The sequence below is a fragment of the Pipra filicauda genome, unplaced genomic scaffold (genome assembly GCF_003945595.2).
Source record: "Pipra filicauda isolate LSUMZ 115617 unplaced genomic scaffold, ASM394559v2 scaffold205_size1947385_pilon, whole genome shotgun sequence".
Taxonomy (NCBI): Eukaryota; Metazoa; Chordata; class Aves; order Passeriformes; family Pipridae; genus Pipra; species Pipra filicauda.
In genome coordinates, this window is record NW_024104316.1 from 236,510 (window position 1) to 264,046 (window position 27,537).

Sequence of the window (27,537 nt, forward strand, 5' to 3'; positions counted from 1 at the left end):
TCACAGACTTTTAAAGTACCAGCTCTTGATTCCTTTTATTAACGTTATTCATCCCCAAAGTGTTCCCACCTCATGCTTTTGCTGATTCCCCAGGTCTGCCCTGCAGTTTCCCTTCTGAGGGTGGCTGTCCAGCTCACATGGTGTTCTTGATAACACCCCATTGTTGTTTGGTTTTCCTGATAACCATGTTCAGAGTAGCCAAACCCGGTGTGAAAGGCAGAAGGAGTAATCTGTGAAGGATTTGATTTTAATCTTGGATAAGTGGGAGTGCACAGGTGGGGATACCATACAGTATCATGACAAATCCTTATCTCTAAATGTGTTTGCAAGCCAGTAGGATTCTTTGGGCCAGATTCTAATGTATGAGAAAAGACATTTCTGAAGACAAGTGGGGGAGGAAATGGAGAGGGGGGGGAACCAAACCACATTTCAAACATATGAGTGGGAACTCGCATGTTATCTCCAGATCCTTGGAGCAGTAATTGATTTTGCCTGCTATGGTTACCATATAGTAACTCTGAAACATTCATTATTTCTTTCCTCTCCTGCCCCAAGGCTTGTAGCAAAAAATGTGGGTTTAAATCCTTTTACTTTGTCTGTTAAGTAGGTACAAAAACCTGAAGGCTTTAATGACTCTGAAATAAGCACTAATGCAGTAGTCAAAAGACTCACCATTCTCTTGACTAAAAGAAACTGTGACCATCTTTGGCTCCTCCTGAAAGCTAAGTGCTGGAAGCTGGATGCAAAGATCTATCCCACTGTGGAATTACACATTTGGACCTTGTACTCTGGTTTGATTCAGGTTTTTTATAGAGCTAACCCTGCAGTATTTCTTTTAGTACCCATCTGTCTTGATTTAATTTTTCCAAGGTAAAAAATGGCTTGTTTAGAAAATTTGCAGCTCATTGCTAGTGGTAAGAAGCTTGATTACTGAACAGATACACTGTATCAACATCACTTCTTAATTTTGTTTTGCTGTTTGACTTGAGGTTAATGTTTTGGCTTCTTATTTGCTGGTAGGATGAAGTGCATAATAGTGCTGTGTGTCATTAGTTAATGTTATGCTAAATGTTTTGTTGTTTGTCTGTGGTTTCATACCCTTAGATGCTTTTTCTACCTTTGCTAATGTCCTCTTGATTTTTTTCTTTTTTTTCCCCCCTCTTCTGAGAAAAACCTTGGTGTCTGTTTTTCATGAGCTTTTGACTTAGTGAATTATGGAAATAAGCCCTCAAGGTGGACACATCCTCTGGCTCGTTGCTGGAGCAGGGGGGAGCTGAGCAGGTGTAAATCTTTGGCTAAGAGGCCATGGGTAACTTGTCACTCAGTTATATCCCTGTTAGTCACTGTGGCAGAATTGTTAACTTGTTAACTTCTTTCCTTCTTTCCTCTGGGTTACTGTATTTGCTGGCTTTAAGAAATAACGTTCTTTTGCAGTAGAATAGCAGAACAGATCTCCTTCCTGCAGGGGGTTGAATCTGCAGTGTGTCTTAAAGGGCAGGATTTAGTTGTTTGTCTCAATAGGTCTATCTTCTCTTGGTTACAGGTTTGCTGTATCTGTCTTACAAAATCTCTTGCTCAGACTCTTCTGCGTGCATTGCCGCTGAAGAAGTGCCTGTAACATTTCCTCTCTGAGATGAAATACTAATTTTCAACCAATATATTATGTATTAGCTATGCATCCTGGCAACAAACGTTGCTTGAAACCACATATTCAGAGAGGAAGGTGGGAAGCGCAATTCAAAGGCTCGAGTCGTTGCAGAGATGGCTCAGCAGAACATGTTGCATGTGGGAAGTGCCCCAGAGGATCCAGGGAGGGTTCATCTTCCCAGGGAGTTTCTATATCCGTGGATTTTATGCAGCCCTCCGAGGTGGATCCTTTTGCCTTCAGCACGCCTGGCTGGTGTCATCTATAGGAAGGAACACACCCTGGTGCTGGATTTGCAAATGCAGTGTTTGTCTTGTGGCACATGTGCTGGATAGTTATGGCCATCCAGCAAAAAAATGAGGATTTTTCTGATGCTTTACATGAACCTCGACATGGAAACTTTGAAACTGGAAAGAGTCAGATGCTGAAGGAGGAGAAGGATGGCCACCACTTATAATGGAATGGGGTTTCCTGCACTCTCTTATATGCTGATTAATTGACTTTAAGCAGGTTAAAGCAGCAGAGCATCTGGGGCAGGAGTTACAGTCTGGTTGTCCATGTCTCTGCAGAGCATAGGGAGCTGGGCAGGCTGTGCCTTTGCATTAGTGAGGCTCTTTCTGGTGTCAGTGGCAACGGTTTGCTGATTTCATCCTTTTCCCAGCTGAAGTTCCAGAATGATATATTGAAAATTGTCATGCCCAGTACCCTGTACCTCTGTGCCTTATGGCGAATGCATGCAGCAATGAAATTGAATTGCTGTCACGTGGGACTAAAGAAAAGGGCTTTTTGTTTCTTTCACAATTTATATTTCAGCAAGCGCTGCAATTTGTTTTTGTAAGCTGAAAGTGTCGTTAATGCACTTCCTTGAGAAGCTGAGGAGTTCTGTTCAATAGTGAATTTGTGGAGGCAGTGTAGGTAGGTAGGACCTCAGCATTTAAACATAACTCCTGAGCTTATCAATTTATTTCACTCAAATGTTTTACCTCTTGAAACAACCCTTTGCTACAGTTACTGCGCTGGATCATTGGCCTTGCTGTGTAGTATCGACCAATTATCTTAAAAAATGAACTTCCAGCTTCCGGAGCAAATCAGGAGTGACACCTTGTCAGCACCATGAGCGGGAACCTCTTCCTCCAGCAGAGAGGCCTCCACGTGGGCACAGAGAGGTGCTGCTCAGGGTGAGGTTGATGGCCCTGAGAAGTGCCAGGTTTGAAAGGCTGAAGTGCTGGCCTTTCTAGTACCGTTTGTGAAATCAGTGCAGTGTGTTAATGAATGTGACTGCCATTGATGGGCTCCCTTCACAGACTAAATCTTGTTTACTCAGACTGACAGTCTGGCAGCCGATTCCTTTGGGCTCTTCTTTTCCAGGGCCATCCTGAGTGTAAATGATTGAAGTGCAGAGCTACCTTTTGAAGTGTTTGTATGAATTCAGTGCCTTTTGATGCACAGTCATCCATTCCATCAGAGTAATCTTACCTGTGGGATCATCAGAGCTTCCTTTTGCATTAATATCAAATATTTAGTTAATTGTTACTTCTGATAGCCCAGCAAAAATAAAACAGGAAGAGCTGTCTGTTGTTCCTTATTTTTTGGGTATGATTTAGATCTGGGATTTTTTTCCCATTAATCTCTGAAGAACGTGCACAGGTGCTACTAGAAGGATCTGCTGAACAAGCTATTGCTACCATGTCAAATTTCTGTGGTCAGTAGTTGTGTTTATTACACAAAAGCCTTAGTGATTCTGAGAATGTGTTGTTGAAATATCTTTTAAAAGAGTTTTTAGCTTTCTTTTCAAGATAAGCTTCAGCTGTTTTGGAGCATAGGTGCACTGACAGGCCTAGGATATAGAAGCACAGGGAATGAAGGCTGAAATAGGAGCAGGTTCATGCAGATCAGTATTGAGTGTAACTGTGGAGATCTCAGGAGCGGAATCTCCAGCAGAGCTGCAATTCAGTGTATTGAATTGTTAGAGTGTGCAGCCAGGTGGGTTATTGGCAGTGCACATCTGCATTGCTTCTGCCTCCAGTTACAGCAGCTTCCAGCTCCTTGATTGTCTCGTGGTTTAAAAGCAGGGGCTGGGCAGGGCAGCACAGGCAGTGACCAACAACAGGGAAATGTTGCCCTACAAGCTCATAATCATAACTTATATTAATGACTGGCATGATATTTTTTCTATGTCAAGCTAAAACAATTAAGAGGTTCAGTTGCACATGGAATATCAAAATGCATTTGTTACTTGACTTTGACTTCTTGAGATCTATATTCAGATCTAAACAAATGTGTCTGATGACAAATTGTATCTTACATTGGTTTATAGCACACTTTGTGAGAACAACTAAAATGGAACCCAAGCATTTAGCTTTTGAAGCCAGAGGCTCTAAGTGAGGTGTAAAAATGGAGAGTGTTCTGGAGTTTTGGGTTTTGGTTTTTTATTTTGGTTTTTCAGGGGAATGGAGGGCAGATTTAGAACAAGAGCTCATAAAGAGCCAAGGATATAGGATTTCAGCACTTGAGATTCATCCATTTGTACTGACTGACTGAAAGCAGCACATTGAAATCAAACCACCAAACTGCTGTCAGAGGTGCTGGGGATGAACAGGGAATGGTTTTTTTATTTCAGAGATTCTGCAGGACAGAAGGAAGATGTCTGTTACCAACTTTGGAAGGAAGCATCTGAAATACGTTCCAAGAGTATTTTGGAGCAGGAATGCCAGTTTAAATATTTATGCAGCATTTTATTGCACTGATTCAAATATTGAATAGCACCTGACCCTTGAATTTTTGGATCCTTGCCTGACTGGCACCCCCTGATGTGTATATTTACTTAGAAAACGGCCTTCTGTGGCAGCTGCTTTTCATTGCAGGAAATTGGGAAAGCTGGATTTTGATCCAATTTTTGTCATGATTTTCATGCTTGACTTTGAGTTCAAGAAATGCTTTCCTATGCATCATTTTCTTCAGCTGAGAAATAAGAGTTGCATTTACCATTTTCTCAGACCTCTATTGTTCACAGCCCTGATCAGTATTTGACAGCGTTTAACTGACCTCCAACTTCCCTCCCTCAGATACCAGACCTTGTAAAAAATGAGGTTGTTTGTCTGCATCAGTAGTTTCCTGGTTTGGCAGTGCTGGGCAGCACAGTCCTTGGCTGCCCCTGTGCTCCATGGACTGTCAGCAGAGCTCCTTTCCCCACCTGAAACAAGGAACTGAAGCTGTGCTACAAACACCTGTCCACTGGCAGCTCTGCTGAAACCTCCCCTTAATCCTGAAGACACCTCCAGTCTGGACTGGAGATCTTCAACTCCTCTGAGCTGAAATTGGGCTAAGACTACAATTAGTTGCTGCCCTGGGTTGTGGCCACACAAAACCCCTTTAAGCTGGCAGCTGATTAGAGTCATAGGCTAAAACTTTGGTCAATACAGCTGCTGCCACTGCCCAATATAATAATTTTATGCAGCACTATTTTGTAGTGTGGTGACTGTCACTTGAGATGGATTATTTACCATGTGCCTGATGTAGAGAGAGTGAGATGAAGCAGCAAAACCTAGTGATGAGAAGTCTGGCCTGGCCTATTGCTGGGCACCTACCCAGCTCCTGAATTGGATCTTGCACCAGCAAACTGCTCTTGGGGACTGTGAGGACTTGGGTATTCCTGCCCCTTGGCTGCCAGACCTGCAGCATTGGCTGCTCTTGCAGAGCTCAGCCTCAAGATGCAGATGCCCTGACTTCAAAATATCAGCAAAAAGTCTTTCCAGATTCCCAGCCGAGCTCTGTGCTTGTTTATAGCTGAAACCCCAGGGATGCAAGATAGTTTTAGCAAATAAACGTGAGGGATCTGTGGAGGGATTTCTGAAACAATCATTCTCTGTTTCCCTCTGTGTATTTGCAGACTTGGAGAAGAAAATGGAGAATTTGGTTGGCTTGTTTACCCAAGCTATTACACTGGCTTAGCCGTTCCATGATGAAGTTCCATTTCAGTACTGAGCTTACTAGGCTGTGGAGATAAAAATTATCAATTTGATTGGTTTCGTCCTCCTGTTTTTACGTTCAAGTTTCACAGGGTTGGATCAATGTCTGCCACCATTTCTTCCTGAAAAACAGACTCACCCTGAAGCTTTCTGCAGACACAGGGAGCTGCTCCAAGTATCCAAATGCTGTGGGATTTTTTGCACTGTTAAGAAATATAGTGGTGGCTCAGCATTATGGCCATGGCTTTGAATGGGAAGCCAGTGTTAACTAAATTTAAAACATTTGTTCTGTGGCAGAGCAATACTGCCTGATGCCCACGCTTTCCAGAGGGTGTCCAGATCCCATACTCTGCAGAGCTTGCCTTTGGCTTCATTTGATCAAACTGATAGGATCTGTTGAGAGGGATCATGCAGGACTGATGTTGTGCAGGCAATTCAAATCTATGAATTGGATTAAAATCCAAATGTTAGTATGCTTTGATGGGATTCTTTTTTGTTTGCTTTTGACTGAGATGCTTTTTGGAGATAAAGTTGGAACCAGCTCCTAATCTGCAGTTGCTTGGGGCTTAGATGTCTGAGGTTTCTTTACTTTGCTGCTCTTACCTATTGACCTGCTTGATTAATTTTGTGTCTGAACTTCTGTCCTTTTTATTCCTGACTCTTCTGCCCTGTCAGTACACAGCTGAAAACCAAAAATCTGTACAGTTCAGAGGACCAATTAGGTTTAGACTTCAGGATAAATACTTGTTGGCTGTGAAATAGTATGTGCTTCATTTCTTGTTTCAAGAGTCTCTTATTTTTTTCTTTTATTTAGAGCTGAGCTTGACAAAGAAGGATGAGAGCAGATGCAGTTATAAAGGGTGCATTGTATTTTTACTGCAGTACTGAAGTATTGATTGTTGACTTATTGGTAGGCTTAATGCACAACCATTTCCTTAGTTAGTGTTTGAATGTCCATTAAAATGTTGGCTTGGTGCCAGAACATTGAAATCCTGCATTTATAATATAATTTGTCTATCCAAAAGTACTAATGTGGTTGGGATTTAAAAAAAAAAAAAGATAAATAGACAAGTCTTGAGTTTCCTTGTTTTGTATTTGTTAACCTTCACATGCTGAAATGAACCTCTGAAGTAGGAGATGCTGGAAAGAAGACAGAGGGACAAAACAGAGAGGGTTAAGCTTGTTTTGGTGTATGCATGTCTCTGGTTTTGGGTGGTGGCATGACCACACTTGTGGTGGAGAATGATGTTTTCAGCTATCTGGTTCTGTCAGGTAGTTTTGCTGTTTGTTACAACCTGCCATGAAGAACAGTAATTGTACAAAGCCTAAAGACTTCACTGCAGCTGGAAGTAAGTACTGGAGATGAAGGGAGACCAGAACAGCTTTCTGCTCTCCCAAATGTGAGGGGAAACAGTTGACAAAAGGTGAGGATCCAAGAGTTTGCCCTCTGGCCACTGTTCTGAGCGTTATTTAATCTCTCACTTAGACTTGTAGCCAAGACTTGCTGCAGTCCCTTTCCTGTCATTTCAGCTTTCCATTAAATAATAAGATTTTGTAAGGTAGGGTTATTGCCTGTTAGAGTCTACCATTTTAAAAGAAATTAGTATGATACTTTTGCCAAAAAAAAATAGATGGTTTTCTCTCACTGGGAAGTAGTAGCAATTGCTCCACTTCTGAGCAAATGCTCGTGTGAGTGGTGTAATTACTGAGATGGAGCTTGTGCTGATATTTGTGTTAAAATTGACTTCTTTTCTGCCATGGAATATTTTGGGATTAGTGTTTCTTTCCTCTCTGATCTGACCTTCTCCATTCCCCTGTTTCAGTAATCTGCCAGATCCGATCATTCCGTGTAGAGGTGATTGTCATCATTTGTACATTTCTAAAATGTACAAAGATGTTGCAAAAAAACTTACAGATTTCTTTTCCCTATGCAGTTCAGATCCATTCAATTACTGTGGCTGGTCTGTTGAATTTTATGGTGATTGTTCAAAATTTTGAGTTTGGGTGACAAACGATGAAGCAATTTGGAAATGAGTCTCTCCACTTTCATACCAAGGAAACAGAGAACATAACAAGCTGCTTTGGATTTCCAGCTCATCTTTGTGTGAAGTATACAACACAATTTCTAAGCATTTGTGCTCCTTTCCATGGACTCTTGTATGGCATGGTCCCAGCTTACCTGACTTAATCAGTTTACCTTTAAAAGGTAGAAAAGAAAGGATGTTACCATATAGCCATTTAATTAACACTATGGCAACAACTATTTATAGACTTTAAATAATTGCAGTGCCAAATTAAGTTGCCCTGTTCCACTTTTTTAGATTCTAGCAATTGCAAGAGATGATAAACTCCCTCTCTCCAGAGGGGTGAATTAATAGGTGTTCCAGAAGGCCTGGAAGGGGCAGAATTTGATTGCATTCCTCGAATGCAGAACACCCAAGGCTCTCAAATCAGATAGCAAAGACAATCTGTTGAAAGTGTACATGGACTTGCAGGAAAGGCCCTTGCTGATAATGGAGGACCCTAGGGAAAATGCATTTTGGGTAGTATTCAAATTCAGCAGCTGGAGGATCTTGTTTGGAACAAATATTAATAAAATTTTCTTATAAAAGGAAATCAAGTATTCTTTATCTTTGCCTCCAGCATGTCCTTACTTCCAATAAATACACACAGGAATTAATGTTATTTGCAGAACCCTAGTTCAGTAATAGTACATAAATAATATGTTACATCATAATTGAGTAAAAGCTAATATTTTTATTTAAAAGTATGCATTGATGTGTGTCATCTTGACTGTACTACTGAAGCTGCTGGGTGTGTTTGCTTAATTAATAGTAAATGGAAAGTGGTTAACCCAAACTCCCCAGTAAATACATCTGCAGTCTGTGATCTTGTGCTCAGTAATGGTGAGAAGGATAATGCTTCACTGGGTGTCTCTGGTTTACAGCCTGGTGTGGTATCAGAGCTGCAATTCCCTGTGGAGACAGAGGGCAAACACCTAAGTTGTGCTCGATGACTGAAGTTACAGCAGCTGCATTACTGGATGTTCCTCCTGAGTTCTAAACATTGTGCATTTACTGCTTTTCATTAGTGAAATGTGTGTTTTGGAATCTTGTCTGCCCTCTTTGGGTGTCTTCTGGAAGGATGTTCTGCAGTAAGGCCTCTCCTAATGGACAGTCTGAGCCGGTGAGATCTCTGGGGAAAATTGGAGCCTCTTCTGGTCAGTGTTGGGAGAAAGGGGTAAATGATGTTTGGCCTCTCCATTTCTCATGAACACATAGGTTGTATGACATTAATTAGTCAGCAAAGTAATTTCACAGAAAAATTCTCTGACAAAATAACACCCAAAACCTGCAGTATGATCTTGATGTGCTGAGTGGGTGCTGTTAAGTGCAGTGTCTGGTGATGTGTATCCAGCAACAAACTGGTGAGCACACTCAGGTAGAGGGGCATAACCAGAAAAAATGACTTACCCCTTTCAAGCCAATGGAGCAGTGCAGCTGTCACATTGCTGCAGTGACTGTGGGGACAGGCACTCGGTGTCTGGGTGCCCACTAAGCCCTCTCTGTTCCTCTGGGGCTGGACAGAAAGTAAATTCTGCAGTAAACTTGGAATATGGGCTCTTGGGTAGCAGGAGCTCAAGAAGGATTAACAACACATTTTTGTTTACACCACTAATCAGTCTTTAGATGCTTTAGTCTTGGCCACTACTGATCTAGTGCATGTTTGAACTAATGACCTCTATTTGAAAGTCACTTTGTCCTTTTAATAGTTTTCTGAGTCAGCCTCTGTCCATTCCTGAGAGTCTCTTTATCTGTACACTTGAAAAGGTTTGTTCTTTTTTTGTGAAAGACTAATCCCCGTTTTGTATGGCTATGCACATTGCATTAAATGAAAGCTCCATGTATTCCCCTCACTTGCCTGCAATGAGTCCTTGCTTTTTTCCTAATCTAACAGTTTGTGCCTCAGTTTCAGTGGGCTTCTCTTACCTGCAGTTGTGGAGCGTTAGTTGGACAAACTGGGAGAAGGTGGTGGCCAGGGTCTCATCCCCTGCAGCCCATTGTTTCCCAGTCCTCCACCAAGTTTATGTTCTTGAGTTTGACTTTTCTCCAGGTGTTTACTTTTACTGGAAACATCTGCCTAACCACAGCTAGCTGATTTTAAGACATGTAGCAGTGCCAGTCCTTCATCATCTTGGCTGAGCTCTCAGATTTGATCCCTCCCAGTTCTTTTCCTCCTAGCTCTTCCCGTTCTCTAGCTATCTCAGTCCTCATCACTGTCTTTGGAAAGAATTACCGGGTAATAACTTGGAAGCAAGGGTGACATAAGTACTTTTCAAAATCAAAAAGATAAAGATACACAGAGGGAGGATCATTGGGAAAGGTGAAAGGCAAAAGAGTACATAAGAAATAATTACTGACTTCAGTCTTCTCCGTTTGAAATCCAGGTGAAACCTCTGTAGCTTTAAGATGTGGTGCATTTTGGAAGGGATTTAAGGTCGGGATAAGCTGTTTATACCTTTGTTGTCCTTTTTAGTCAAACTCAACAGATGGACACTTGCATTTCCTCTGCTGGAAGTTGTATCTGCAGTGTTGTCTAATGTAAGATGACAAGGCAAGGAGGTTCAGGCAAAGAAATGAAGTGATAAAACTCCAAATGACTTAATTTGGTACACAAAGGACAGATTTTTGTCTTCCAATCCTGTCACTCCCGCATGGAAATGTTGCTGGGAGGAGACCTGGTGCTCTTAATACGTACAGCTTCTTAATCATTGTGCTGCTGACGATGATATTAAACAATTAACCAAGCAGACATGGCCAGCACATGCTCTGTGTGAGCCAGGCCTGGAGGAATTTCCTTTCCCAGTTGCTGGCTGTTCTGTGATCCCCTTGAACATTGTGTTTCCAGTCCTCCAGGAAAGGGAGAAGAGAACAAACCATGTGTGACAGATGTTAGTCATGTCACTTAATGCAGGACTGGAAGGCACTTGGATATTACTGTAATGAGCACAGTATAAAGACCTGAATAGAGTAGACCTGACTTCTAATTAAGCGCGCCAAGATGCCAATACTGATTTCAGTTGTACTTTCACTATGAGAAATACAAGGATGGTTTGACAAGGCAGCCATGCACTGCTGTGGTTCGTTTTAACCAGTGTGCTCGTGGGTGTTCGTTTCCCATGCTGGCCAGCAGTTCTAGTGCCACTTTCTTCAGAGCTGGCAGCTGTAATTAAAGGAAAAGCACCAGTTTAGCTTCTCTGCTGAGGAAAACCTAAAATGCTGTCTTCACCCTGCCTTTTCACTGCTGATTTCAGAACTGCATGGCATCCCATCCCAAGCAGACATCCCTGTGCATCTTGGGATTCAGCAGGTCTTCTTAGGCCCATTGCTAGTGTTCGTTGCCTCTTGGCACCTTGTGGTTTAATGAGGGAGCTGTCTGGATTCCTTTGGCAGAGAGCTGAGCAAATTGTTCTTCCTAAATGTTGGGGTGCTGCTGGAGGCCCATGCATTACATCCAACTTAGAGGATGGTCCCCATGCCTTTCAGAGGGACACCCTTTGGGGCAGCACTCATGGTCGTAAGGGGTGAATGAGCCTGTTTTCATCTGTGCACTGTTGGTGAGCAGGCTGGGAGCCATAGCTGCTTCTGGATATGTGTGCAGTCACACCCTGGGCTGGAAACATCTGCTGCTGCGTGATGTAAGGTGGGAAAGGATGGTTCTGAATCGGCAGGCAAGTTCTCATGATTGCATGGATTGAATTGCTGTGGAAATTGAGAATATGGGCTTGATTCTGCATGTGTCACTCTTCTTTCAGTGACACAAGTCCATGTATAATTGCTGTAATAAAGGGGGCAAGGCAGAGCTTTCTTTTCTCAGACCATTCACAGCTGATAACATAACCCTGAAGCAACAAAGGTAAAAGCACAGAATTGTTTCTGCTTTCATACATGTGGATGTGCATTCCTGTGTGGTGCCTTTTGGCCTGTGTGTGTTGGGGAGTTTGGAGGCACTTTGTGAGCAGCAGGAGCACTGATAATTGCACTCTGGTTAATCATCGCAGAGGGCTCAGGATTGCTCCTGGTTGATGCTTTGCAGCTTCCAACGGAGTTAATAATTCATTGCTGGACTGTGTCAAAGCACACTCCTAAGTCAGGCTCCTCCGTGGAGGAGTCAGACGAGATGAAAGATGGGCTTAGTGTTTGACAGCCATTAACTTGGTGTAGGGCTCTAGGCAGTGGGAGGTTAACTTCCCCATCCCGTGCTTTCCTGTGTTTGGGAACGGGAGGGACGTGGGAATTCTGCTCCCTGTGAAGCTGTGTGAAGAAATGCAGTAGCTAGACAGAAGAATGCCAGAATGAGGGTGTGAATATCAGTGGCCATACGGTTCTGGTTCAATAGGCTGTGGGTCGAGAGGATTTGCTTGCCACTGACACTTTGGTAAAAGAGCTATTTTACTACAGAGTTGAGCTGCTTTCCAACGTGCAGTGCCAAACCTCCCAGGGAGAGCTTGCTTTTACCACCAAGGGTTGAATTTGGTCGTGTCGGTGCTTACAGTCGTCTGCAGGAGGGATTGACGTGCAGGGTTTGTACATAAAAAAAGGGGTTAGCAATCTGAATTAAAAATTAACACATTCTCTGCATAATTACAGACTTACAGCCCGTTAATGCTGTACAAAAGAGGGCTTTCCAGACAGAGCTTAATGGCCCCAAAGCAGAGCCACCACTTCTTTCCCCCCCTCCTTTTAAAGTAGCATTGGCATATTTAAAACACTCCTCAAATTCTGCTGCAAAATAGCTGTTTGGCTTCCAGTTGTGGTTTTTGGTGGTGTGGGTTTTTTTTAAGGTGATTATTCTTTTCAATGCTAAAGATGGAAAGTGGTTTGCATATTCATGGCACATTATAATTTTGAAAATAATCTCCTAGTGGATATTTAACAATGGCTTTGGGTAAATGGACACTTGTTGCGCTTTGTTTAAACGATTACATCTCAATTATCGCTTGATGGTGAGAGCATGGGTAATACCCTTGGTTCTTTGTTAAACAGGCTCTAATTAAAACTGGTTCCTGCACTTGCCTCTTGGATAAATATGGACGGGAGGTAGTTCAGTGACACTCTGTCAAATTGCCGAATTGAGTGCAAGTTCCCCATTCATCCTGACAAATGATACCGCTAATTGAGGTGTGGATGGCAGGAACAGCACTGCCAGTGTTGGTGCTAATCCTCTGCTTGGCTGGGCTTCCCCCACCTCTCCCCTGCCTGGGACCATCACTCTTGTAGTTTTACAGGATTTGTGTTTCTCTTTCCCCTGCATCCGCCTGGTCACACAAAGCACTGCTCCTCGATCAGTGCTCTCAGGGCTGTTTCCCACTCACTGTCTTTACATCCTGCCTCTTGTTTGGTGCAAATTTAGTTCCAGAAAGCTGTGTTGAAACTCAGGTCTCCTTTGAGCTCTGTAATAAGCTGGCAACTCTGTCTGGCTGTGTTGGTGATTTTTTCTCTGCAAGAGGATGGCTGTCTGTGATGATGGTACAAGTGTTACTGGAGGTGGTCACTTCCCACTTTTAGTTTTTGCTTTGATTCTGAATGGCTCCTATTCTCTTAATCCATGAAAGTTAGCCCTTTGCCACAAAGCCCAAATTTTATGCTAGGTAGGCCAGTAGCATCATAATACACTCAACCCACCTGACTTTTTGCTCTTCACTGTTTGTGTGGGAATGTAACTGTATTGATGTGAAAGTGCTAGCCTGGATTTTCTTCCTCTTCTCTTCATCACAATCTGCTTGGCATAAACTCCTGAACTCTCTGGCTCTTCTTTCTGCATCCCTCTGAAGGGGGAGGATGAGTGTGCGGAGCTGAAGGCAGAGGCAGTGTGCTGGGTGTGACAGCCCTGTTTCTGGAGAGAGGCCCTGCCTGTCATTAATGCTGGATAATCACCCTGCCAGCCTTGCAGAGAGGGCGGCAGCGAATGCTTTCAGGCACTCTCCAGACCCAGTATGACAGTGCAGTATTTGCTGCTGCTGCTACAGTGCTGGGTTAAGCAGAGAAGAAAAGATTTTTGGGAAGGAGCACTACCTATCACTTATAACTCGCTGCCAGTGATGCCTCTCAGTTTTGCTGGCTAATGGCAGGCATTGAAGCTGTAGGACTTCAAAAAGGAGCTAATACAGGAGCAGAGCTAGCTAGGGATGCTGTTCCTAATCTCCCCCTTAACCCTGTCCAGTGCAAGACTGAAAAGATAGCAGTGATAGCAGACTACTAGCACGTTTCAGGGGTTGGGGTTTTTGGGTTTTTTTTAAGGTAGGGGTGTTTGCATCTCTTGATTTTTGCTGTCATGGTAGAAGGAATCTCATTCACTCCAGAGATGCAGTTGTACCTGACAAGGTAGGAGATCCTTGTGGACACGCAGAGATGGAGTGAGGGAATGATCCTGACACAGAGAAGGATATTCTTATTCCAATAGCTTCTGCATTCTCTTTGCTTCATCATTCTCTCAGAGATATGATGCTTTCTACTGTAAAGGAAGTCTTCTGTGGTTTTCCTGAGCTGTGGCCCAGCAGCCCTGAACAGTAGTTTTCCCCCTTCTCCTCCCAGAGTCACATCAGAGTGCAGAAGTGATTGATGCGTGAGCTGACTGAACGCTCCGCTAAATTGATTGCCAGTGAAGAACAGATAGCAGTTCCGACATCTTAGCTGGGTTACCACTCGGGGCTGTTTACACTAACAGCCATTTGGGGTGAGGAGTTTCTGCTCATATCCCTCAAAGCTGTTGCTTTAAGAAATCCGTAGGTAAGGGGAGGCAGTGCTGTGCTGAGCCACACTGGGAAGGCTTTCCCTGGCAATGCAATATGTAAAACAAAGTATATATATCTAATTGTGCTGGTCCATAACACGTAGTTCTGCAGTTGAGAGTAGCTTCTGCAGTAACATTACATGGCCAGAAAATAATAGAGAATGTTGATAAAAGCATCATCTATAAAGTTGTGGCTAGCAGCTCCAGATGGATGGTTGTGCTCCTGAAATCCCTGGCGAGGCTGCAGCCTGTCCTAAAGAGCCAACTGTCTCTCCAGGTACCTTTACCTGTTTCAGGGTTTGGCTAGAAAGCAAAAATTCTGTGTGTCCTCTGTGCTCCTGGCTCTGCAGCACTAGTGGGTTATGCAAAGTAGAGGTAAGCAGGGGGAGAAGGCATCCAAAACCAGAGCAGGGTGTGTGAGGTGAGCAGCAGGTGACCGAGGTGAGCGCGGCAGCAGGGACGGTGCCAGGCGTGGATGCTCGGAAATGCAGGAGGAATGCCAGAGTTAAATTATCCCTGCAAATGCATTACCCTTCCTCTCCCAGAAGGGACTTGGCCTGCACTGTGGGGTGTAGCTGGTCTCGATCAGTGGTTTTCCCTGCAATGCAACTGACTGCAGTTTGCCACTAAGAACATGGGATTTGGACCTGTCTCATCCACTCCTGAGGTGCCTGGTAGGAGGATTCAGGTATTCGGTACCGTGTTCATGTGGTCACAAGCAGGGAGGGTTTGCTCCTTGCAGTGGTTTGAGGAAAACCATCCCTAGGATCAAGTTTGCTAGTTTCAAAGCCAAAATACATTTTATTTAAGAAATGGCTCTGCCACTTGTGAAACTTTGACTTGTGCAAGGTGCAAAGTGATGCCTTTGAGGTAGGTGAGACTGAGCCACAGAGCACCTTCTACAGACTTAACCCTGTTAATGGGAATTGCTCCCAAACTGAGTACAATGTTAATTCAAAGACTCATTTTTTTCTCTATATAAAGTATCCTGCACCATATTTACTGATACTTCATGTCCAAGAGATACCCCTGCAGTGTTGTTTTAATTAAAACAGAAATGGAAATAATGAATTGGTGGTATTGGTGGTGATTCTGCAGATACCTCAGTGTTCAAGCACAGTAAAACACTCTCCTGATAGCTTTTTGTCCTTCATTAAATTATACATAGACATCCCAAGTCTGGATTTTTTTGTGTGTCTGTGTTTGCAAATATGAGATGTGCATTTTGTGAGCAGAGTTACTGAGCTGTGAAATGCAGTACTGTTGCAGCAGGGCTGTTGTTCTGGAATTTAAGAAGAACTGAATTTGGGAGTGTCACCAGCAGTTTGCAGATGGGAGCTGGGTTGGCACCATGGGTTAAATGTGCACTTGGGACTTGTGGCAGTAACTTCCCAATAGTGTTAGACACACATTTTGTGGAATGCTTCTCCGTGGTTTTACACTCTGCATATTAGAAAATGCATTCCTTATTCCTTTGGTGCTTCTAATTTTTTTTCTTTAAGATGGGGGTGGTCTGTTTCTCGATTTTTCCATGGCTTTCTGCACTGTAATGATGGCACCATCACCTGACTGCTGGAATACACTGGCCTGACTTTAATCATCGGGTGACTGGCTCTTTGCATGGTTTCATCTCTGCTGTTTTACATCTCCTCTTGTAATTGCACGATTGCTTGCAGCATTGTTTTTCTATTGGTGACACTGAAAGGCACAGGCTAGTATTTATGTAACCTTATACTTTTTTGTTTGATGTTTGAAGTGCAGGTGAAGTGGTATTTTACAAATAAAATCCTCGTTATTTGAATGTGAGCAGCATATTTTCACCCCTCATGTGCAGTCATTTTATTTTCGCCCCTCTTGTGCAATATTTGTAAGACAAGGTTATGTATACACACATTCTTAAGTATGGCATGGAGGAAGTAGGTTGAGCCTGTATGAATAACAGGGCTGCATTTCTGTAGTGCTGACAGTTTCATTGATGGATATAGGCTTACAGTTAAATAACCTGTTCAAAGCTACAAGAAAGAGTGATGTTTAATGTAAATAGGATCTCAGTCTTTTAACTGCTAAACAACCAAACCCAGCAAAACAATAGAGAATCAAAGCTCCCCTTTAAAGAACATCAACACCAATTAATATGCAGTAAAATTATATGCCTGTACAAGTTGTACCAACAGCTCTGCAGGTCTAAAATGGCAGGAGCTTTCTGTTGCTGTATAAAAATCAAACTACCATTTATTTCAGCCTCATGGTATGTGCAAATTCATGCAGCTCAGTTAAGGGAATAGCTTCACAACTGGTGTTACAATCTGTGGCTGGAGTGCTGCATCACAATGCAGCAAATGCATTTTCCACATTAACCAAACATGACAGCTGAAACGATTATTAACCATGCAATATGTCGGAAGTCATCAAAAATTCACATCAGAGTAATTGCAGTGGCTCGGGGAAAAAAAATAGTAGCATCTCTCTCCTCTTGCCTTCCTGCCGCCTCACCCCCTCCTAATTCCTACATGGTACAGTCCGTTAACAATAAAATATCCTTCTGTAACCTATAAACTGTTACTCCCATCAGTTACTGGTTTCAGACTGATGCTTTCCCTAGAATTTGAATAAAGCACCACTGGAAAAAAATATATAGATGCTTTGCAGGCAGTGGTGTTCAGCCGTGGAAAGCAGCTGCTTTCTTATTGTCTTGCTGGACTCTTGACTGTCTCAGCCATTTCAGGACTTGCAGGTTTGATTTATATTTTTTTTTTTTTTTAAGATGAGAAAACTTGAACATTAATAAGATACAGCTGTGTAAGCCTTAATACCAGGCAGCTGAAGTGTGGCAGTTACAGCCAGCATTAACAGGTTTGTAACTCCTCAGTACTGAGATCTACAGGTAGGAATGTCTGTCTTTTAAAATATATAAAATGAAGGTAAAAAGCTTGCTTTGATAAGAGAGAGTTTTCCTTCAGGTGTCTTCTATGGCGGTTTTTCTTTGTGCTGTTGCTGCAGGTTGTTTAAATTTGTAGGTGAGTAATAAAAGAGAACAGGTGGGTAGTTTTGGAGAAATGGTCCTTTGCTCTCAGAAAAGAAACCTGGAGGTCTGTGCCTTTACCTTCCAACGTTCTTTGCTCGAGCAGCTGTTGGGTGGGGCAGTCCAGCGTCTGCTTTGGGTTTCATTTGTGTTGCCTTTTTAAAGACCCTCTTGACATTGCTGACTTTGCTTTTCATTTAAGCAGAAATACAGTAGCATAACTTTCTGAATGCCTTTATGCCTGTTTTTTCTTCCCTAGGCTATGAAAAGTCTATGGAAGTATTTTAAACAAAAAATAAAGATGCTACTTGATTATATGGGGTTTTTTACCTCTTGACTTTCATTGTCGTGTAAAGATACTGGTCCACTCTGTTTCCCCTGTTCTTACAGATGCAGTTATGATTTATTTAGAAGACACACTAAACTTTCTTTAATTTATTTTGAAGTAAGGATTTCAAATATGGGATGAAAATAGGAAAATGTTTCTACTCTTACAAAGTAAATGAAGACAGAGATTTGCTTTTTTTGTTAGTTTTTTGACTGAGGTGGTGAAGTATATTTGCTTAGTCAACTGGAGTTTGCAGCCTAGATCCCACCTCTCTTTGAAGTGAATAGGATACATTATGAAAGGGGTTAAGCCAGTAAAATCATAGTCAAGGGAAGCAGTCGGGGAATTAACATTTATCTAAATGTGGTGGCCGTGACTAGCTGGGTGGGTGGCAGCTGATTTAATACTCTCAGATCTGAGGACTCAGAGGCTGCATGCAAACTGGCAGTTCTGCCTGCCTTTGGTATTGGGACAAAAGTAGAGAGGGTGGGCTGCTTTTTCTCCTTTCCTTTCAATTCTATTTTTCTGTATGGAAAAAAGCAGTTTAATAAACCGTGCTGTGCCGGGATGGCACCTGGGTTCTTGCAGCTGAGGGTGATTTGCCTCCTTTGGGGCTCCCTCCCCAGGTATTAAGGTGCCCGATTGCCATGTTCTGCACTTCCTATTGTCAACTGAGAAATGCTCAGAAGGGGAGACACAGAACAGGGGCATAGCACGGCCAAAAAGTTGTCTCTCTTCAACCAGATTACCTGTGCAAAGGGAGGGGGTCTTGCCACAAAAGCAGCTCAGCAAGAAATCACGTAAAGGACAATGAAATGTGTGGTTTGCATGTGTAAAAAGATGGAGGAAGCCACCCCATCCCCACTGACCCTGTGTGGGAGACAGCTCGGTTATCCTTGCAGTTGGTACAGTGTGGCAAATTATTTTCCTTTGTCTGAAGTGGGTGGGAGACAGAGTTCAACTAAGCTCCATAAATTAATGTATGGGAAAATGACTGAGGCACCGCAGTGAATAATTAGCTGTAGGTCTCTTATGGCAGGGTTTGCCCTGATATCTGTTGGCAGCATCTGGACTTGACATTTCATTTACATTGAAGTCCGAAGGCTCGTGTGCCTTGTTAATGCAAAGCACAAATAAAGGCATGCACTGCTAGACAGTTCCTTAGCCAGGGTGGAGTAGAGCCGGGGGAGAAAAATGGAAACCCATTGTCTCTGGTGTATCCTCAGCACACCGGTCTCATGCCCCAAGTCTGGAAAGTTTAAACCTTAGGTTTATTGCACAATAAGAGAGAAATAAGCTGAGAAAGGGTAAAGTATTTGTGATAACATATCATTTATTGCAGCTGAGAATTTTAATTCATGCCTTTCTCTCTGAGCTTTATAATGTCTTAACATTTTTAAGTATACATTCTGTAATTATTACAGGCATATTCCAGACTTCTGTTTCTTAGTTTAATGATCTGTAATTAATAATTCATAGGTAATTTAAATAATTAACTTTGTGAAATGTATCAGTAATGTAGAAAGGAAACACCATTTCTAAAGACCACGGCATGTTTAAATTGAGGATTTAAAGAAATCATGACATGTATGAACTCCAAATTGCTTGCTTTCACTGTCAGTAAAATATTTATCTTTATTCCAAGGGACATGCTGCCATGTTGAAAATAGCTGTTAGGTGAACAAAGTGTAGCTATGATTTATTTACAAATACTGGAAAAGAATGGGCTAGCTAATGTGGGCTTATTTTTTTAACCTCGGGTGGATGATTTTGCCAAATCATCTCATGTTATTTAGGAGGTCTGAACTTGGAATTTGCACATTTCCTTGACGTGCCAGTGTGTATTTAAAAAAAAAAAATATTCTTCACATTACAATGCATGTAATCTTGGCCCTTTCTTTGTAGCATTAGTCGCCATCAGCGAAATAAAGTAAATTTAACTTGGGAAAGGTTTTCTTTCCCTGTGTGGTTTTTTTCCAAGGAGACTTCAAAATGCAACAGAAATGTTATGGGGAAACCCCTTTGTGGAGGTGCAGCACTGGGGAGAGCCACCTATGCCGGGTTTAGGATTTGCATCCTGGTGTGACTGGGTTGTCGCAGTCCCGGTGCTGACAGGGGTTTGATGTCTCTGAACCAGGCGTTGTCCCTCGGAGGCAGCGAGTGTTCTCTGCGTGCCTCGCTCTGTCTGAGACGCAGATGGAGGCTGGAAGATGTCGCTTGGCTTTTCTTTTCACCGAAGCAGAAGGATAACTGTGCTCCTGAGGAACGTTCAGGAAGGCAGTACACAGGCTTTCAGCTCTGGGATGGGGGCACGGCAGCCGAAATCCTTCTGCTTGAGTCAGCCTGAGAACAGGGAGAGTGTCAGGCTCAGCGCTGCCAGGCTCGCTGCCTGCATCCAGAGGAGGTAAAGAAAACCAATTTTTTTTGTTACTATTTTTTTACATACAGTTTCAGAATAACTCAAAGGCATTTAACTGTTTCTGCGCATCTGAAATTGTGAAGGAAGAGATGTGCAACTATCACTCGTGTTTTGGTTCCCAAACAATCCTTAGAGCATCCCTGTTTCCCACAAGCAGCAAGGTTACGTGCTCCCAGTGAGACAGGCAGAGGGATAAAGCACTTACCAGGGGTGGGGGAGACCAAAGGACTGCACTAAAATTCTCAGAAGTGGGTTAGAGGAGGGGCTGGGTGTTAATGAGTCTCAGGTTTGTTTAATAATTTGCCCCTCTTGCTGGTGATCCATCAGAAATGTGTCATTTCGGGATGGGAAATACTTCGTGGACTGATAGAGGCGGCAGTTTGGCTTTCAAATACAATCCTGAGAAATGAATTTTCTGCTGCCTGGTTGTTTGGGTTATTGTGGCTGCCTGTATGTCGATGCTAATGTACAATTAGTCCAGCAGCAGACACTGCAAGCTTGTCAGTGCCTCCTTTATGCCTTTTGCTTTTCTTTTCAAACTACTCCCTTATTAGCTAGTGTTTTCTGTGGGGTTCAGGGGGAAGACTGTCCTCCTGTAACAGGGCTGGACACTCGTCTTTCCTCAGTTTTATCAGTTTGTCGTGTGGTGCTGGTGGATTTCCAGGGGCTGGTCTCTCAGCTCACACCATCTCAGGAGACTCCTGGCCAGCTCTGGCTGCAGTGGGATTGAGGTGTGGTCTGCAATGGCAACTGTGCCCCGGCCCTGCCCTGCCAGGCGAGGACGTGACACAGGCACAAATGCAACGTGCAGGTTTTGTTTGTCGCTGTGGTTTTTGAGCGTGGTTTCCTCTCAGAAGGGGAGAGCGCGCAGCCACTTCTCGAGGAGCTGTGGAGGAACCACGGTGCTAAAATGGCAGCGAAAGGAGCAAGAAAATGGCGTCATCAGTGAAATTAGTTTGGATGGCTTGATTTGAGGGCGTCCTGCCTGATGCGAGGATGTTTTCAGCAAGAGGTATTACATTACAGCCTCGGTTATGACTGTACGACGAAGATAAAGATACTGAGTCATTTAACTCTGTAGGTTTTTTTCACAGTATTTCCTTAAAAAGCACGATACCAGAGAGGCGGATATAAGAGCTTCTTTCAGTAGATGATCAGAAATTATCTTTGTTTACATGCCATAAATATTTTTAATGTAGGGTTGCATCGTGGATCTCAAACCCGTTGGAATTACCTCATAATTTCATTTGTTTTAAATAAATTCAGAAAAAGAGGCAAAGCCCTGAGTTTTGCTTTGACTGTGGATCTCTCGATGTGTTTGTGATTTCTGTAGGGTTGTATTTTTTAATCACGATGCTGTTGAGAGGCTACAGCTCAGAGACTGTAGCCGCTCGTCAGAGCACTGAGCAAAGCTCCACACTAAGGGCATCCTCCTGCATTTAAAAAATGTTGAGGCAGACAGGTAGCCATGTATTTGGAAATGTGATGAATGAGCTCAGATTTCAGACTGTGTGGTCCGTTCGCTCTGTGCTGATGGTGAAATGCTGGTGCCAAAGGAGATGGGCTTCCTGTGGGTCCTGCTGGCCCGATGTGTGTGGAGAGCTTCCCTCACTTGAGAAGGTGTATTCCAAATGAGGTAGCATTGGGTTCAGTTGTCTTTGTGACACTTGATTGAGACAAACCCAAACTCTGTCTGAGACGCTTTCAGGTGGGATGTACCAGTGTCAGCCCGCTGGACAAGCTCCTTTTGGTAGCTCTTGAGGAACGTTTCCTACTGCCATAGTTGGCAGGCAAGAGTCTGTCCACCTTCTTTTTCTGGTTCAGATATATTTTTTCATTGTTCTTCCTTCTGTTCTTTGCATGACCTCTAAGCAGGTTAGGGTTATTCAAGACTTTGTATTTTGCACCATCTCCATGGTGCTTTTTAGCTTGGTAGGACCTGGGATTCTTGTTGAACCGCTCCCAGTTGTATTGTAGAGAGAAAGAAAATGAGAACATGCCTGGGGAGAAAGAGAGGATCACTAGAGAAGGCAGCGCTGTTGCTTACACTACTTTTGTGTTGAATTAACAATTGCTGTCAAAAATGATCTGTGCAGTGGAGGCTGATAGTTGTATGTGAAAGAGAATCTCATTCTGAGCAACTTTGCTGTAAAATTTTAGATTAAAAAAGGTATTATCTTAGTTTTATGCCATTAAAGTGTTTGTGCCTCTGAAAAAAGCCTACTAAACCCTCTTCTAACAGCATTCCCATGCACTGTGCAGCCAGAAATGACACGGCAACGATTTGTAGAGCCTGAGAATGAGAGACTGATCTGTGTAATTGAAGTTATTTTCATTTCACTCTGATGGAGGGGAAAGACACAACAAATAGTATGGATAATTACTAATATTTTAATAATTAGGTACACTGTGTAAGCAATATATCAGTTATACATATTGTGATGGTTGATATACTGTGGTGTTTTTTAGAACAGCGTCCTACTTCACTTGTTTTAATCATTCCGCTCGGATTTTTTAAATCTTGCCAATCTGACATATTTTGTAAAATCTTAAAATACATAGGAACACTGCAGTGAATTTCCATGTTATGTTAGGAGTTAAGCTACTTGTAAGTACAATTTTAAGTGAAATATTGAAATCTCATAGTGCATGACAACCTGAACTTGCTGAGCATCCTATGTTGAATTAGAAGAAACTAAAGCTGAGCGGAGTCGTGTTTCGTGCCCACAGCGATGATCTCCATTTATATGCACAACAAGCTGTGCCACATAGGAGAGAGTTCCATTTTTGGGGCTGCTGAGGCACAATATTCCAACCGGAAATCCGAGCAGTGGTATTTTTCTAGACCTTTCCAGTGTGACAAAGCTGTGCTCCCTGTATGTTTCATGGTAAGTGCTCCTTCTGTTCACTGCAGACACCTTGTGCTCTCCTGGATGGCCTCGTGCTGCAGATGTGTCTGGGAGGACTGCGGCTGGGTGTGGGAGGTGGTGGTGCCTCTCAGTGCTGGGGATGGTTTGATATTTACTGATGGTTTGGGATTAACCTTCTGCACTTGATGGATGCTGTCCTGGCTGACGAGGGAGCCGAGAGGTATTTGTATTTCTTCCCTCCGAGCCTGTATGTCTAAGGAACGCACTTCCAGTGTTCACTTGCCAGATCCAAACAGGCCCAGCAAGAGTCAAAGAGCGTGCACCATCTGCCCCTGCTTCTGTTAGAGCTGAGCTGTGATTTCCCGAGGAGTGCTTCTTTCGGCAGTTTGAGTTTTTCCTGTCACGGCTAGAAGGAATAATGATATTTATCCAACACAGTAAAATCCAATGTTCCTGGATACGGTCTGAAGATTACTGTGAAAACTGCATGAGTCTCACAGATCAAACAGTCTAAAACAGTAAAATAATACGAAAAAATGTACTAGATTTTTGAATTGCCGGTGCTAGCCTGTGGCGGAGACCACTTTGTAAATATTTGCCTAAAGCTCACTCTGCAACACGGATTAAAGGCTGTGTTCAAACCTGGGCACTACATCAACAGCATGCTGCTGGTGGGGCAGGGAAGCCCCGTTCCCACCCCAGGACTTGTCTCTGGCAAAGGGTGCTGCTGTGCGTCTTCCGCAGCGCACGGAGCCCGTGGAAGAGGCTCGTGGGCAAACAGAGGTGCCCCTTTCTGTTCTGCACCATGGAATGCATCCATTCCTGCTGCTGCTGGGGCCACGTCCAGGTTGCTGGTTCTCCAGCAGGAAAGGAGACAGCATTGCAGCTCTGCAAAATTTGATTTTGCTGGAGCGGAAAGCCGCTTAAAAAAATCCTGAAGTAACCTTTAAAATTGTTGCTAGTCATGCAGTGGAGCATGCAGAGGAGGTCGTGCTTTGTATATTTTAATGACTTGCTGCCAGTCAAGTGCTATCTGCTTGCAGGGTGGGGAAGAACTCTCCTAACTTGGCTCTCAAACCAGTTGAACACGAGTGTTGGCTACAAGCGTGGAGCACAGTCATGGTGCTTGGGGGAATGTGGTTCAAGGGAGGTAGCAGGGCAGCATATCTGCCCCAAGCCCAGTGTTTGGCTGTATTAGCAGGATTTTTTGTTCACCTACATGTTTTTACTTCTTCAGCTCCAACATGGCTGTCGCTTTGAAAGTCTCTGATGCAACAACTGGCTCTTGGGTCTTAACAAACTGTAAACCCTTCTGCTTTTTTCCCTGCTTCTTCTTCTGTTCAGTCAACAGTGAATTAAAAATGCTTCAGGATTTCCCACTCTAAACGTGATGGTAAGGAAGCTGAGAAATGCACGTTGCAGTTTGACAAGTGCAGCTGTCTTAGGCTGGGGAAATTTTGTATTGCTAAATCCTTAAACTGAACAATGTACACAGCTGCGGGATGAGCCTCGTCAGACTGTTCTTTCCAGCTCACCTCTGTGTCTATGTACAGTCATTCAACCCTTGTCTCTCAGGCAGCTTGAAGTGATGCTGACTGAACTGACTGAACCCTTCCTTGGGGTCTCTTCTTCTCTGGGGATTTCTGCACTTGGGCCCTCAGTCTGCTTTGGCCCCATAGCAGTTTTGCCATCTGAAGTTCTCCAAGGAGAAAGCCAATTTCACAAATGTCCTTGGCTGGTTGTGCTTGGTGGCTGATCTTTGGGCAGCTGCCTTGATGCTTTGGAGGACACAGCATTGCACTGGCCAAGGTCTGTAGGGAAGCTGCTTATCTGCTTGGCTTTAGCAAAAACTGATGCTTTCTGCAAAACAAATCCTGAGGAGACCTGTGGAAGCTTCCAAGAGGCACCGGTGTCATGTATGCAAAGGAAGAGTGAATGGAGAAAAACACTACCTGTGCCACCCTGGCATGTCCCATCCTCAGGAATGCAACAGTTGGCCACCCCATGGCTTATGGGCCCTTTGGCCAATCTATTTAAAGCCAGCCAGCAAGCACTGATGCTTGTGTCAGCACAAACAATAATTTGTATTAAAAAAGCAATAATACCTGGTAAGGTCTATTATTGTGGCAGTGGGTTCCAGGTAACTTTGCTTCATTTTCTGGTTCCCCGAGGGCTGTGCCAGGGTGCACCACCTCAGGACATGTCCACATTTGCAGTAGAATTATATTTAACAATTTTTTTCTTAAAATTGCTAGCAGAGATAATAAATTCAGGTGCTTCACCTGGAGCTACTGTGCCCAAACCTTCGCTGAAGGGTGATTTTTGTTAACCATCCCTGCTGGATTCACTGGATCTACAGGAAATCCAGCACTTGGAAATATTTTAATTGAAGAGCAATTGACTTGAAATGGCCCCAGATTGCTCATTTCATTTTCTTCTCTCTTTCTCTGCCAGTGAAAAAGTAACCATTGCTGTCAACGTCCAAGGCCTCAGTATACTATTTGGCAACATTCGCCTTCTCTTGACAGCTTGAATACCAAGATCAAGTATTAAAAGTATGGCCTGGCTGATGAAAGTAATTAAGAGACTTCTCTCAGCCAGGAGAGTTTACTAACCTCATTTACTGCGGTAAATGGAGGAGACTTTCAGTCTCCTGTCAAAAAGGGACCCGTTTTGTGTGGGTACCCTTTCATACAGATAATGAATTACTGGAACACTTTTCTTGCTGGAATTCAGGCTGGAGCAAGGCAGGTGTCGGTTCCTGTCAGATCAATCTGTGTCAGTGGTTGTCTGAGAGGAGAAATAAGAGTGCAACAAGGAGGGAGATGAGAACAGGGAGGTGGCACAGGCTCCAGGGGGGTATGCAGACATCTGCCCTTCCACTGGTGGGGCCTCTTCTACAAACCATCCTTGAGCAAGGCAGAGTGGGACTGGATTTCAGCAGAAATGGGAGCATGTGAGAAGATCAGCCTGTAATTCAAGGTTTAAGAGATCCAAGAGGATCTGCAACGTGCTTGGGAAAGATGCTGTGAGTCAGTAGACATGTAAGAGTAGGCAGGACTAACTGAAAACGGGAACCTGAGGGTGGGAGAGTGAGTGTATTTCTATGCCTGTGTCCCTGTTTTGCAAACACCATCGCGTCGGATATTGTACAAATGGTGTGTGGGAAACATTCGGCAGCGAGTTTTGCAGAGAATTGGTGATGGAGAAGACTTGTGCTGCTTCCCTTCTGAACTAAACACAGGAAGAATGTGTGGGAGTCCCACAGTAACAGAGGAAAATCAAAAGCCACTCAGTAGAGGAGGGCACAGTGATGTGACATTAGGGCTCTGTGAGCTTTGTGAGTAAACCTTCATTTTAATTTTCAAGCAAAATCCAGGCTACGTTGGGAACCCTGTGAGGGCAGAGCTTGTGCACGGGGAGCTGCAAGGTGAGGTTTTCGCCTCTGAGGTTTCAGCGATGCTCGTGGTGGCTGTTCCTGTCTTTGTCATCTGCCGCCGCAAAATAGCCTTTTGTCTTGTGACAGTAATCTCTGTTCTCGCTGGATGCCCAGTGTGTCTCATTACTCTCTGTGCAGGCAGGAGCATCTCCCCTGAGAGGGCAGCTCCTGCCCCCTGGGCCGTGTGCTCCCCGTGCGTGCTGAGCTGCGCCGCCCTGCCCTTGGTACAGCCTGCGAGCGTTCGTGGCAAAGTCAAACCTCGCCTCTGGGACTGTGGAAAGCTTTTAGGGCAGATGTAACTGGTGAGCACAACCTGCACTGCTCCCAGCCCAGACTTCTTAAGAGATATGTGAACCCTTGAAGTTGTGGCCTGGGGTTTTTGAGGACCAAACCTCTCTAACGTAAAGCACATCTCTTCTGTCTTTCTGCCCATCCGTGTTCCAGAGCTCTGCTTTTTCATACAGCAGAGGTACACTTGTGTGCATTTATGCATGTCCATGAAATCTCCATGTCCAGTGACCAAAGTGTAGAGCACCACTAGGTGGCAATACAATAAACCCGGGGAATCCAGCAGCCAGACCCCCCTCACTTTCTTAACGAGTGAAATTCTGGCCACCGAAGCCTGGAGTGACACCCCCAGGAGCTCTTGTTTGGCCTAACTAAGCAGAAGCAGTCTCGTGAGCAGTAACAGGAGTTACTGAAACTCCCTCTTCTGAGGTTTAACAATTAGCCTGTAATTAACTGAAGCAGCAATTGTCATGCTACAGTCATAATGTTTAGCACAAGACACAGGGCAACCTTTTTAAAATGTGCCTCTCCTCAGTGAGGCATTACAGATATTATTTGGAATGTGTGAGGATTTTCTTTTGCTAAAAAGAGTAGTTTTTGAGATTGAAAAAGACAATTATCATCCTCTAATTGGCATTCAGTGTAATGTAATCCCTTAAATGGACCCAGTGAACTCTCTGGGAGCTGGGTGGTTTCATTAAAATACTCAGCCTGGATTTACTGACATCAAGGGAAGTTCAAGCACGTCTTAAATTACTCTGTTGA

General features: G+C 43.6%; 1 protein-coding gene across 4 annotated transcripts in view; it reads left to right on the forward strand.

The window, feature by feature from the left end:
- Positions 1-27,537, forward strand: part of NUP93 (nucleoporin 93) — a 75,455-nt gene that overhangs the window by 15,776 nt on the left and 32,142 nt on the right. Inside the window, exons 1-2 of one of the 4 annotated variants that reach the window (XM_039380827.1) lie at positions 17,021-17,140; positions 19,894-20,160. The exons of 2 other annotated variants lie outside the window; for them this stretch is intronic. The gene's annotated coding sequence lies outside the window, so the exon portion shown is untranslated. Of the gene's footprint in view, positions 1-17,020; positions 17,141-19,893; positions 20,161-27,537 lie in introns of those variants that run through there. One more of the 4 variants, XM_039380828.1, reaches the window with a different exon arrangement.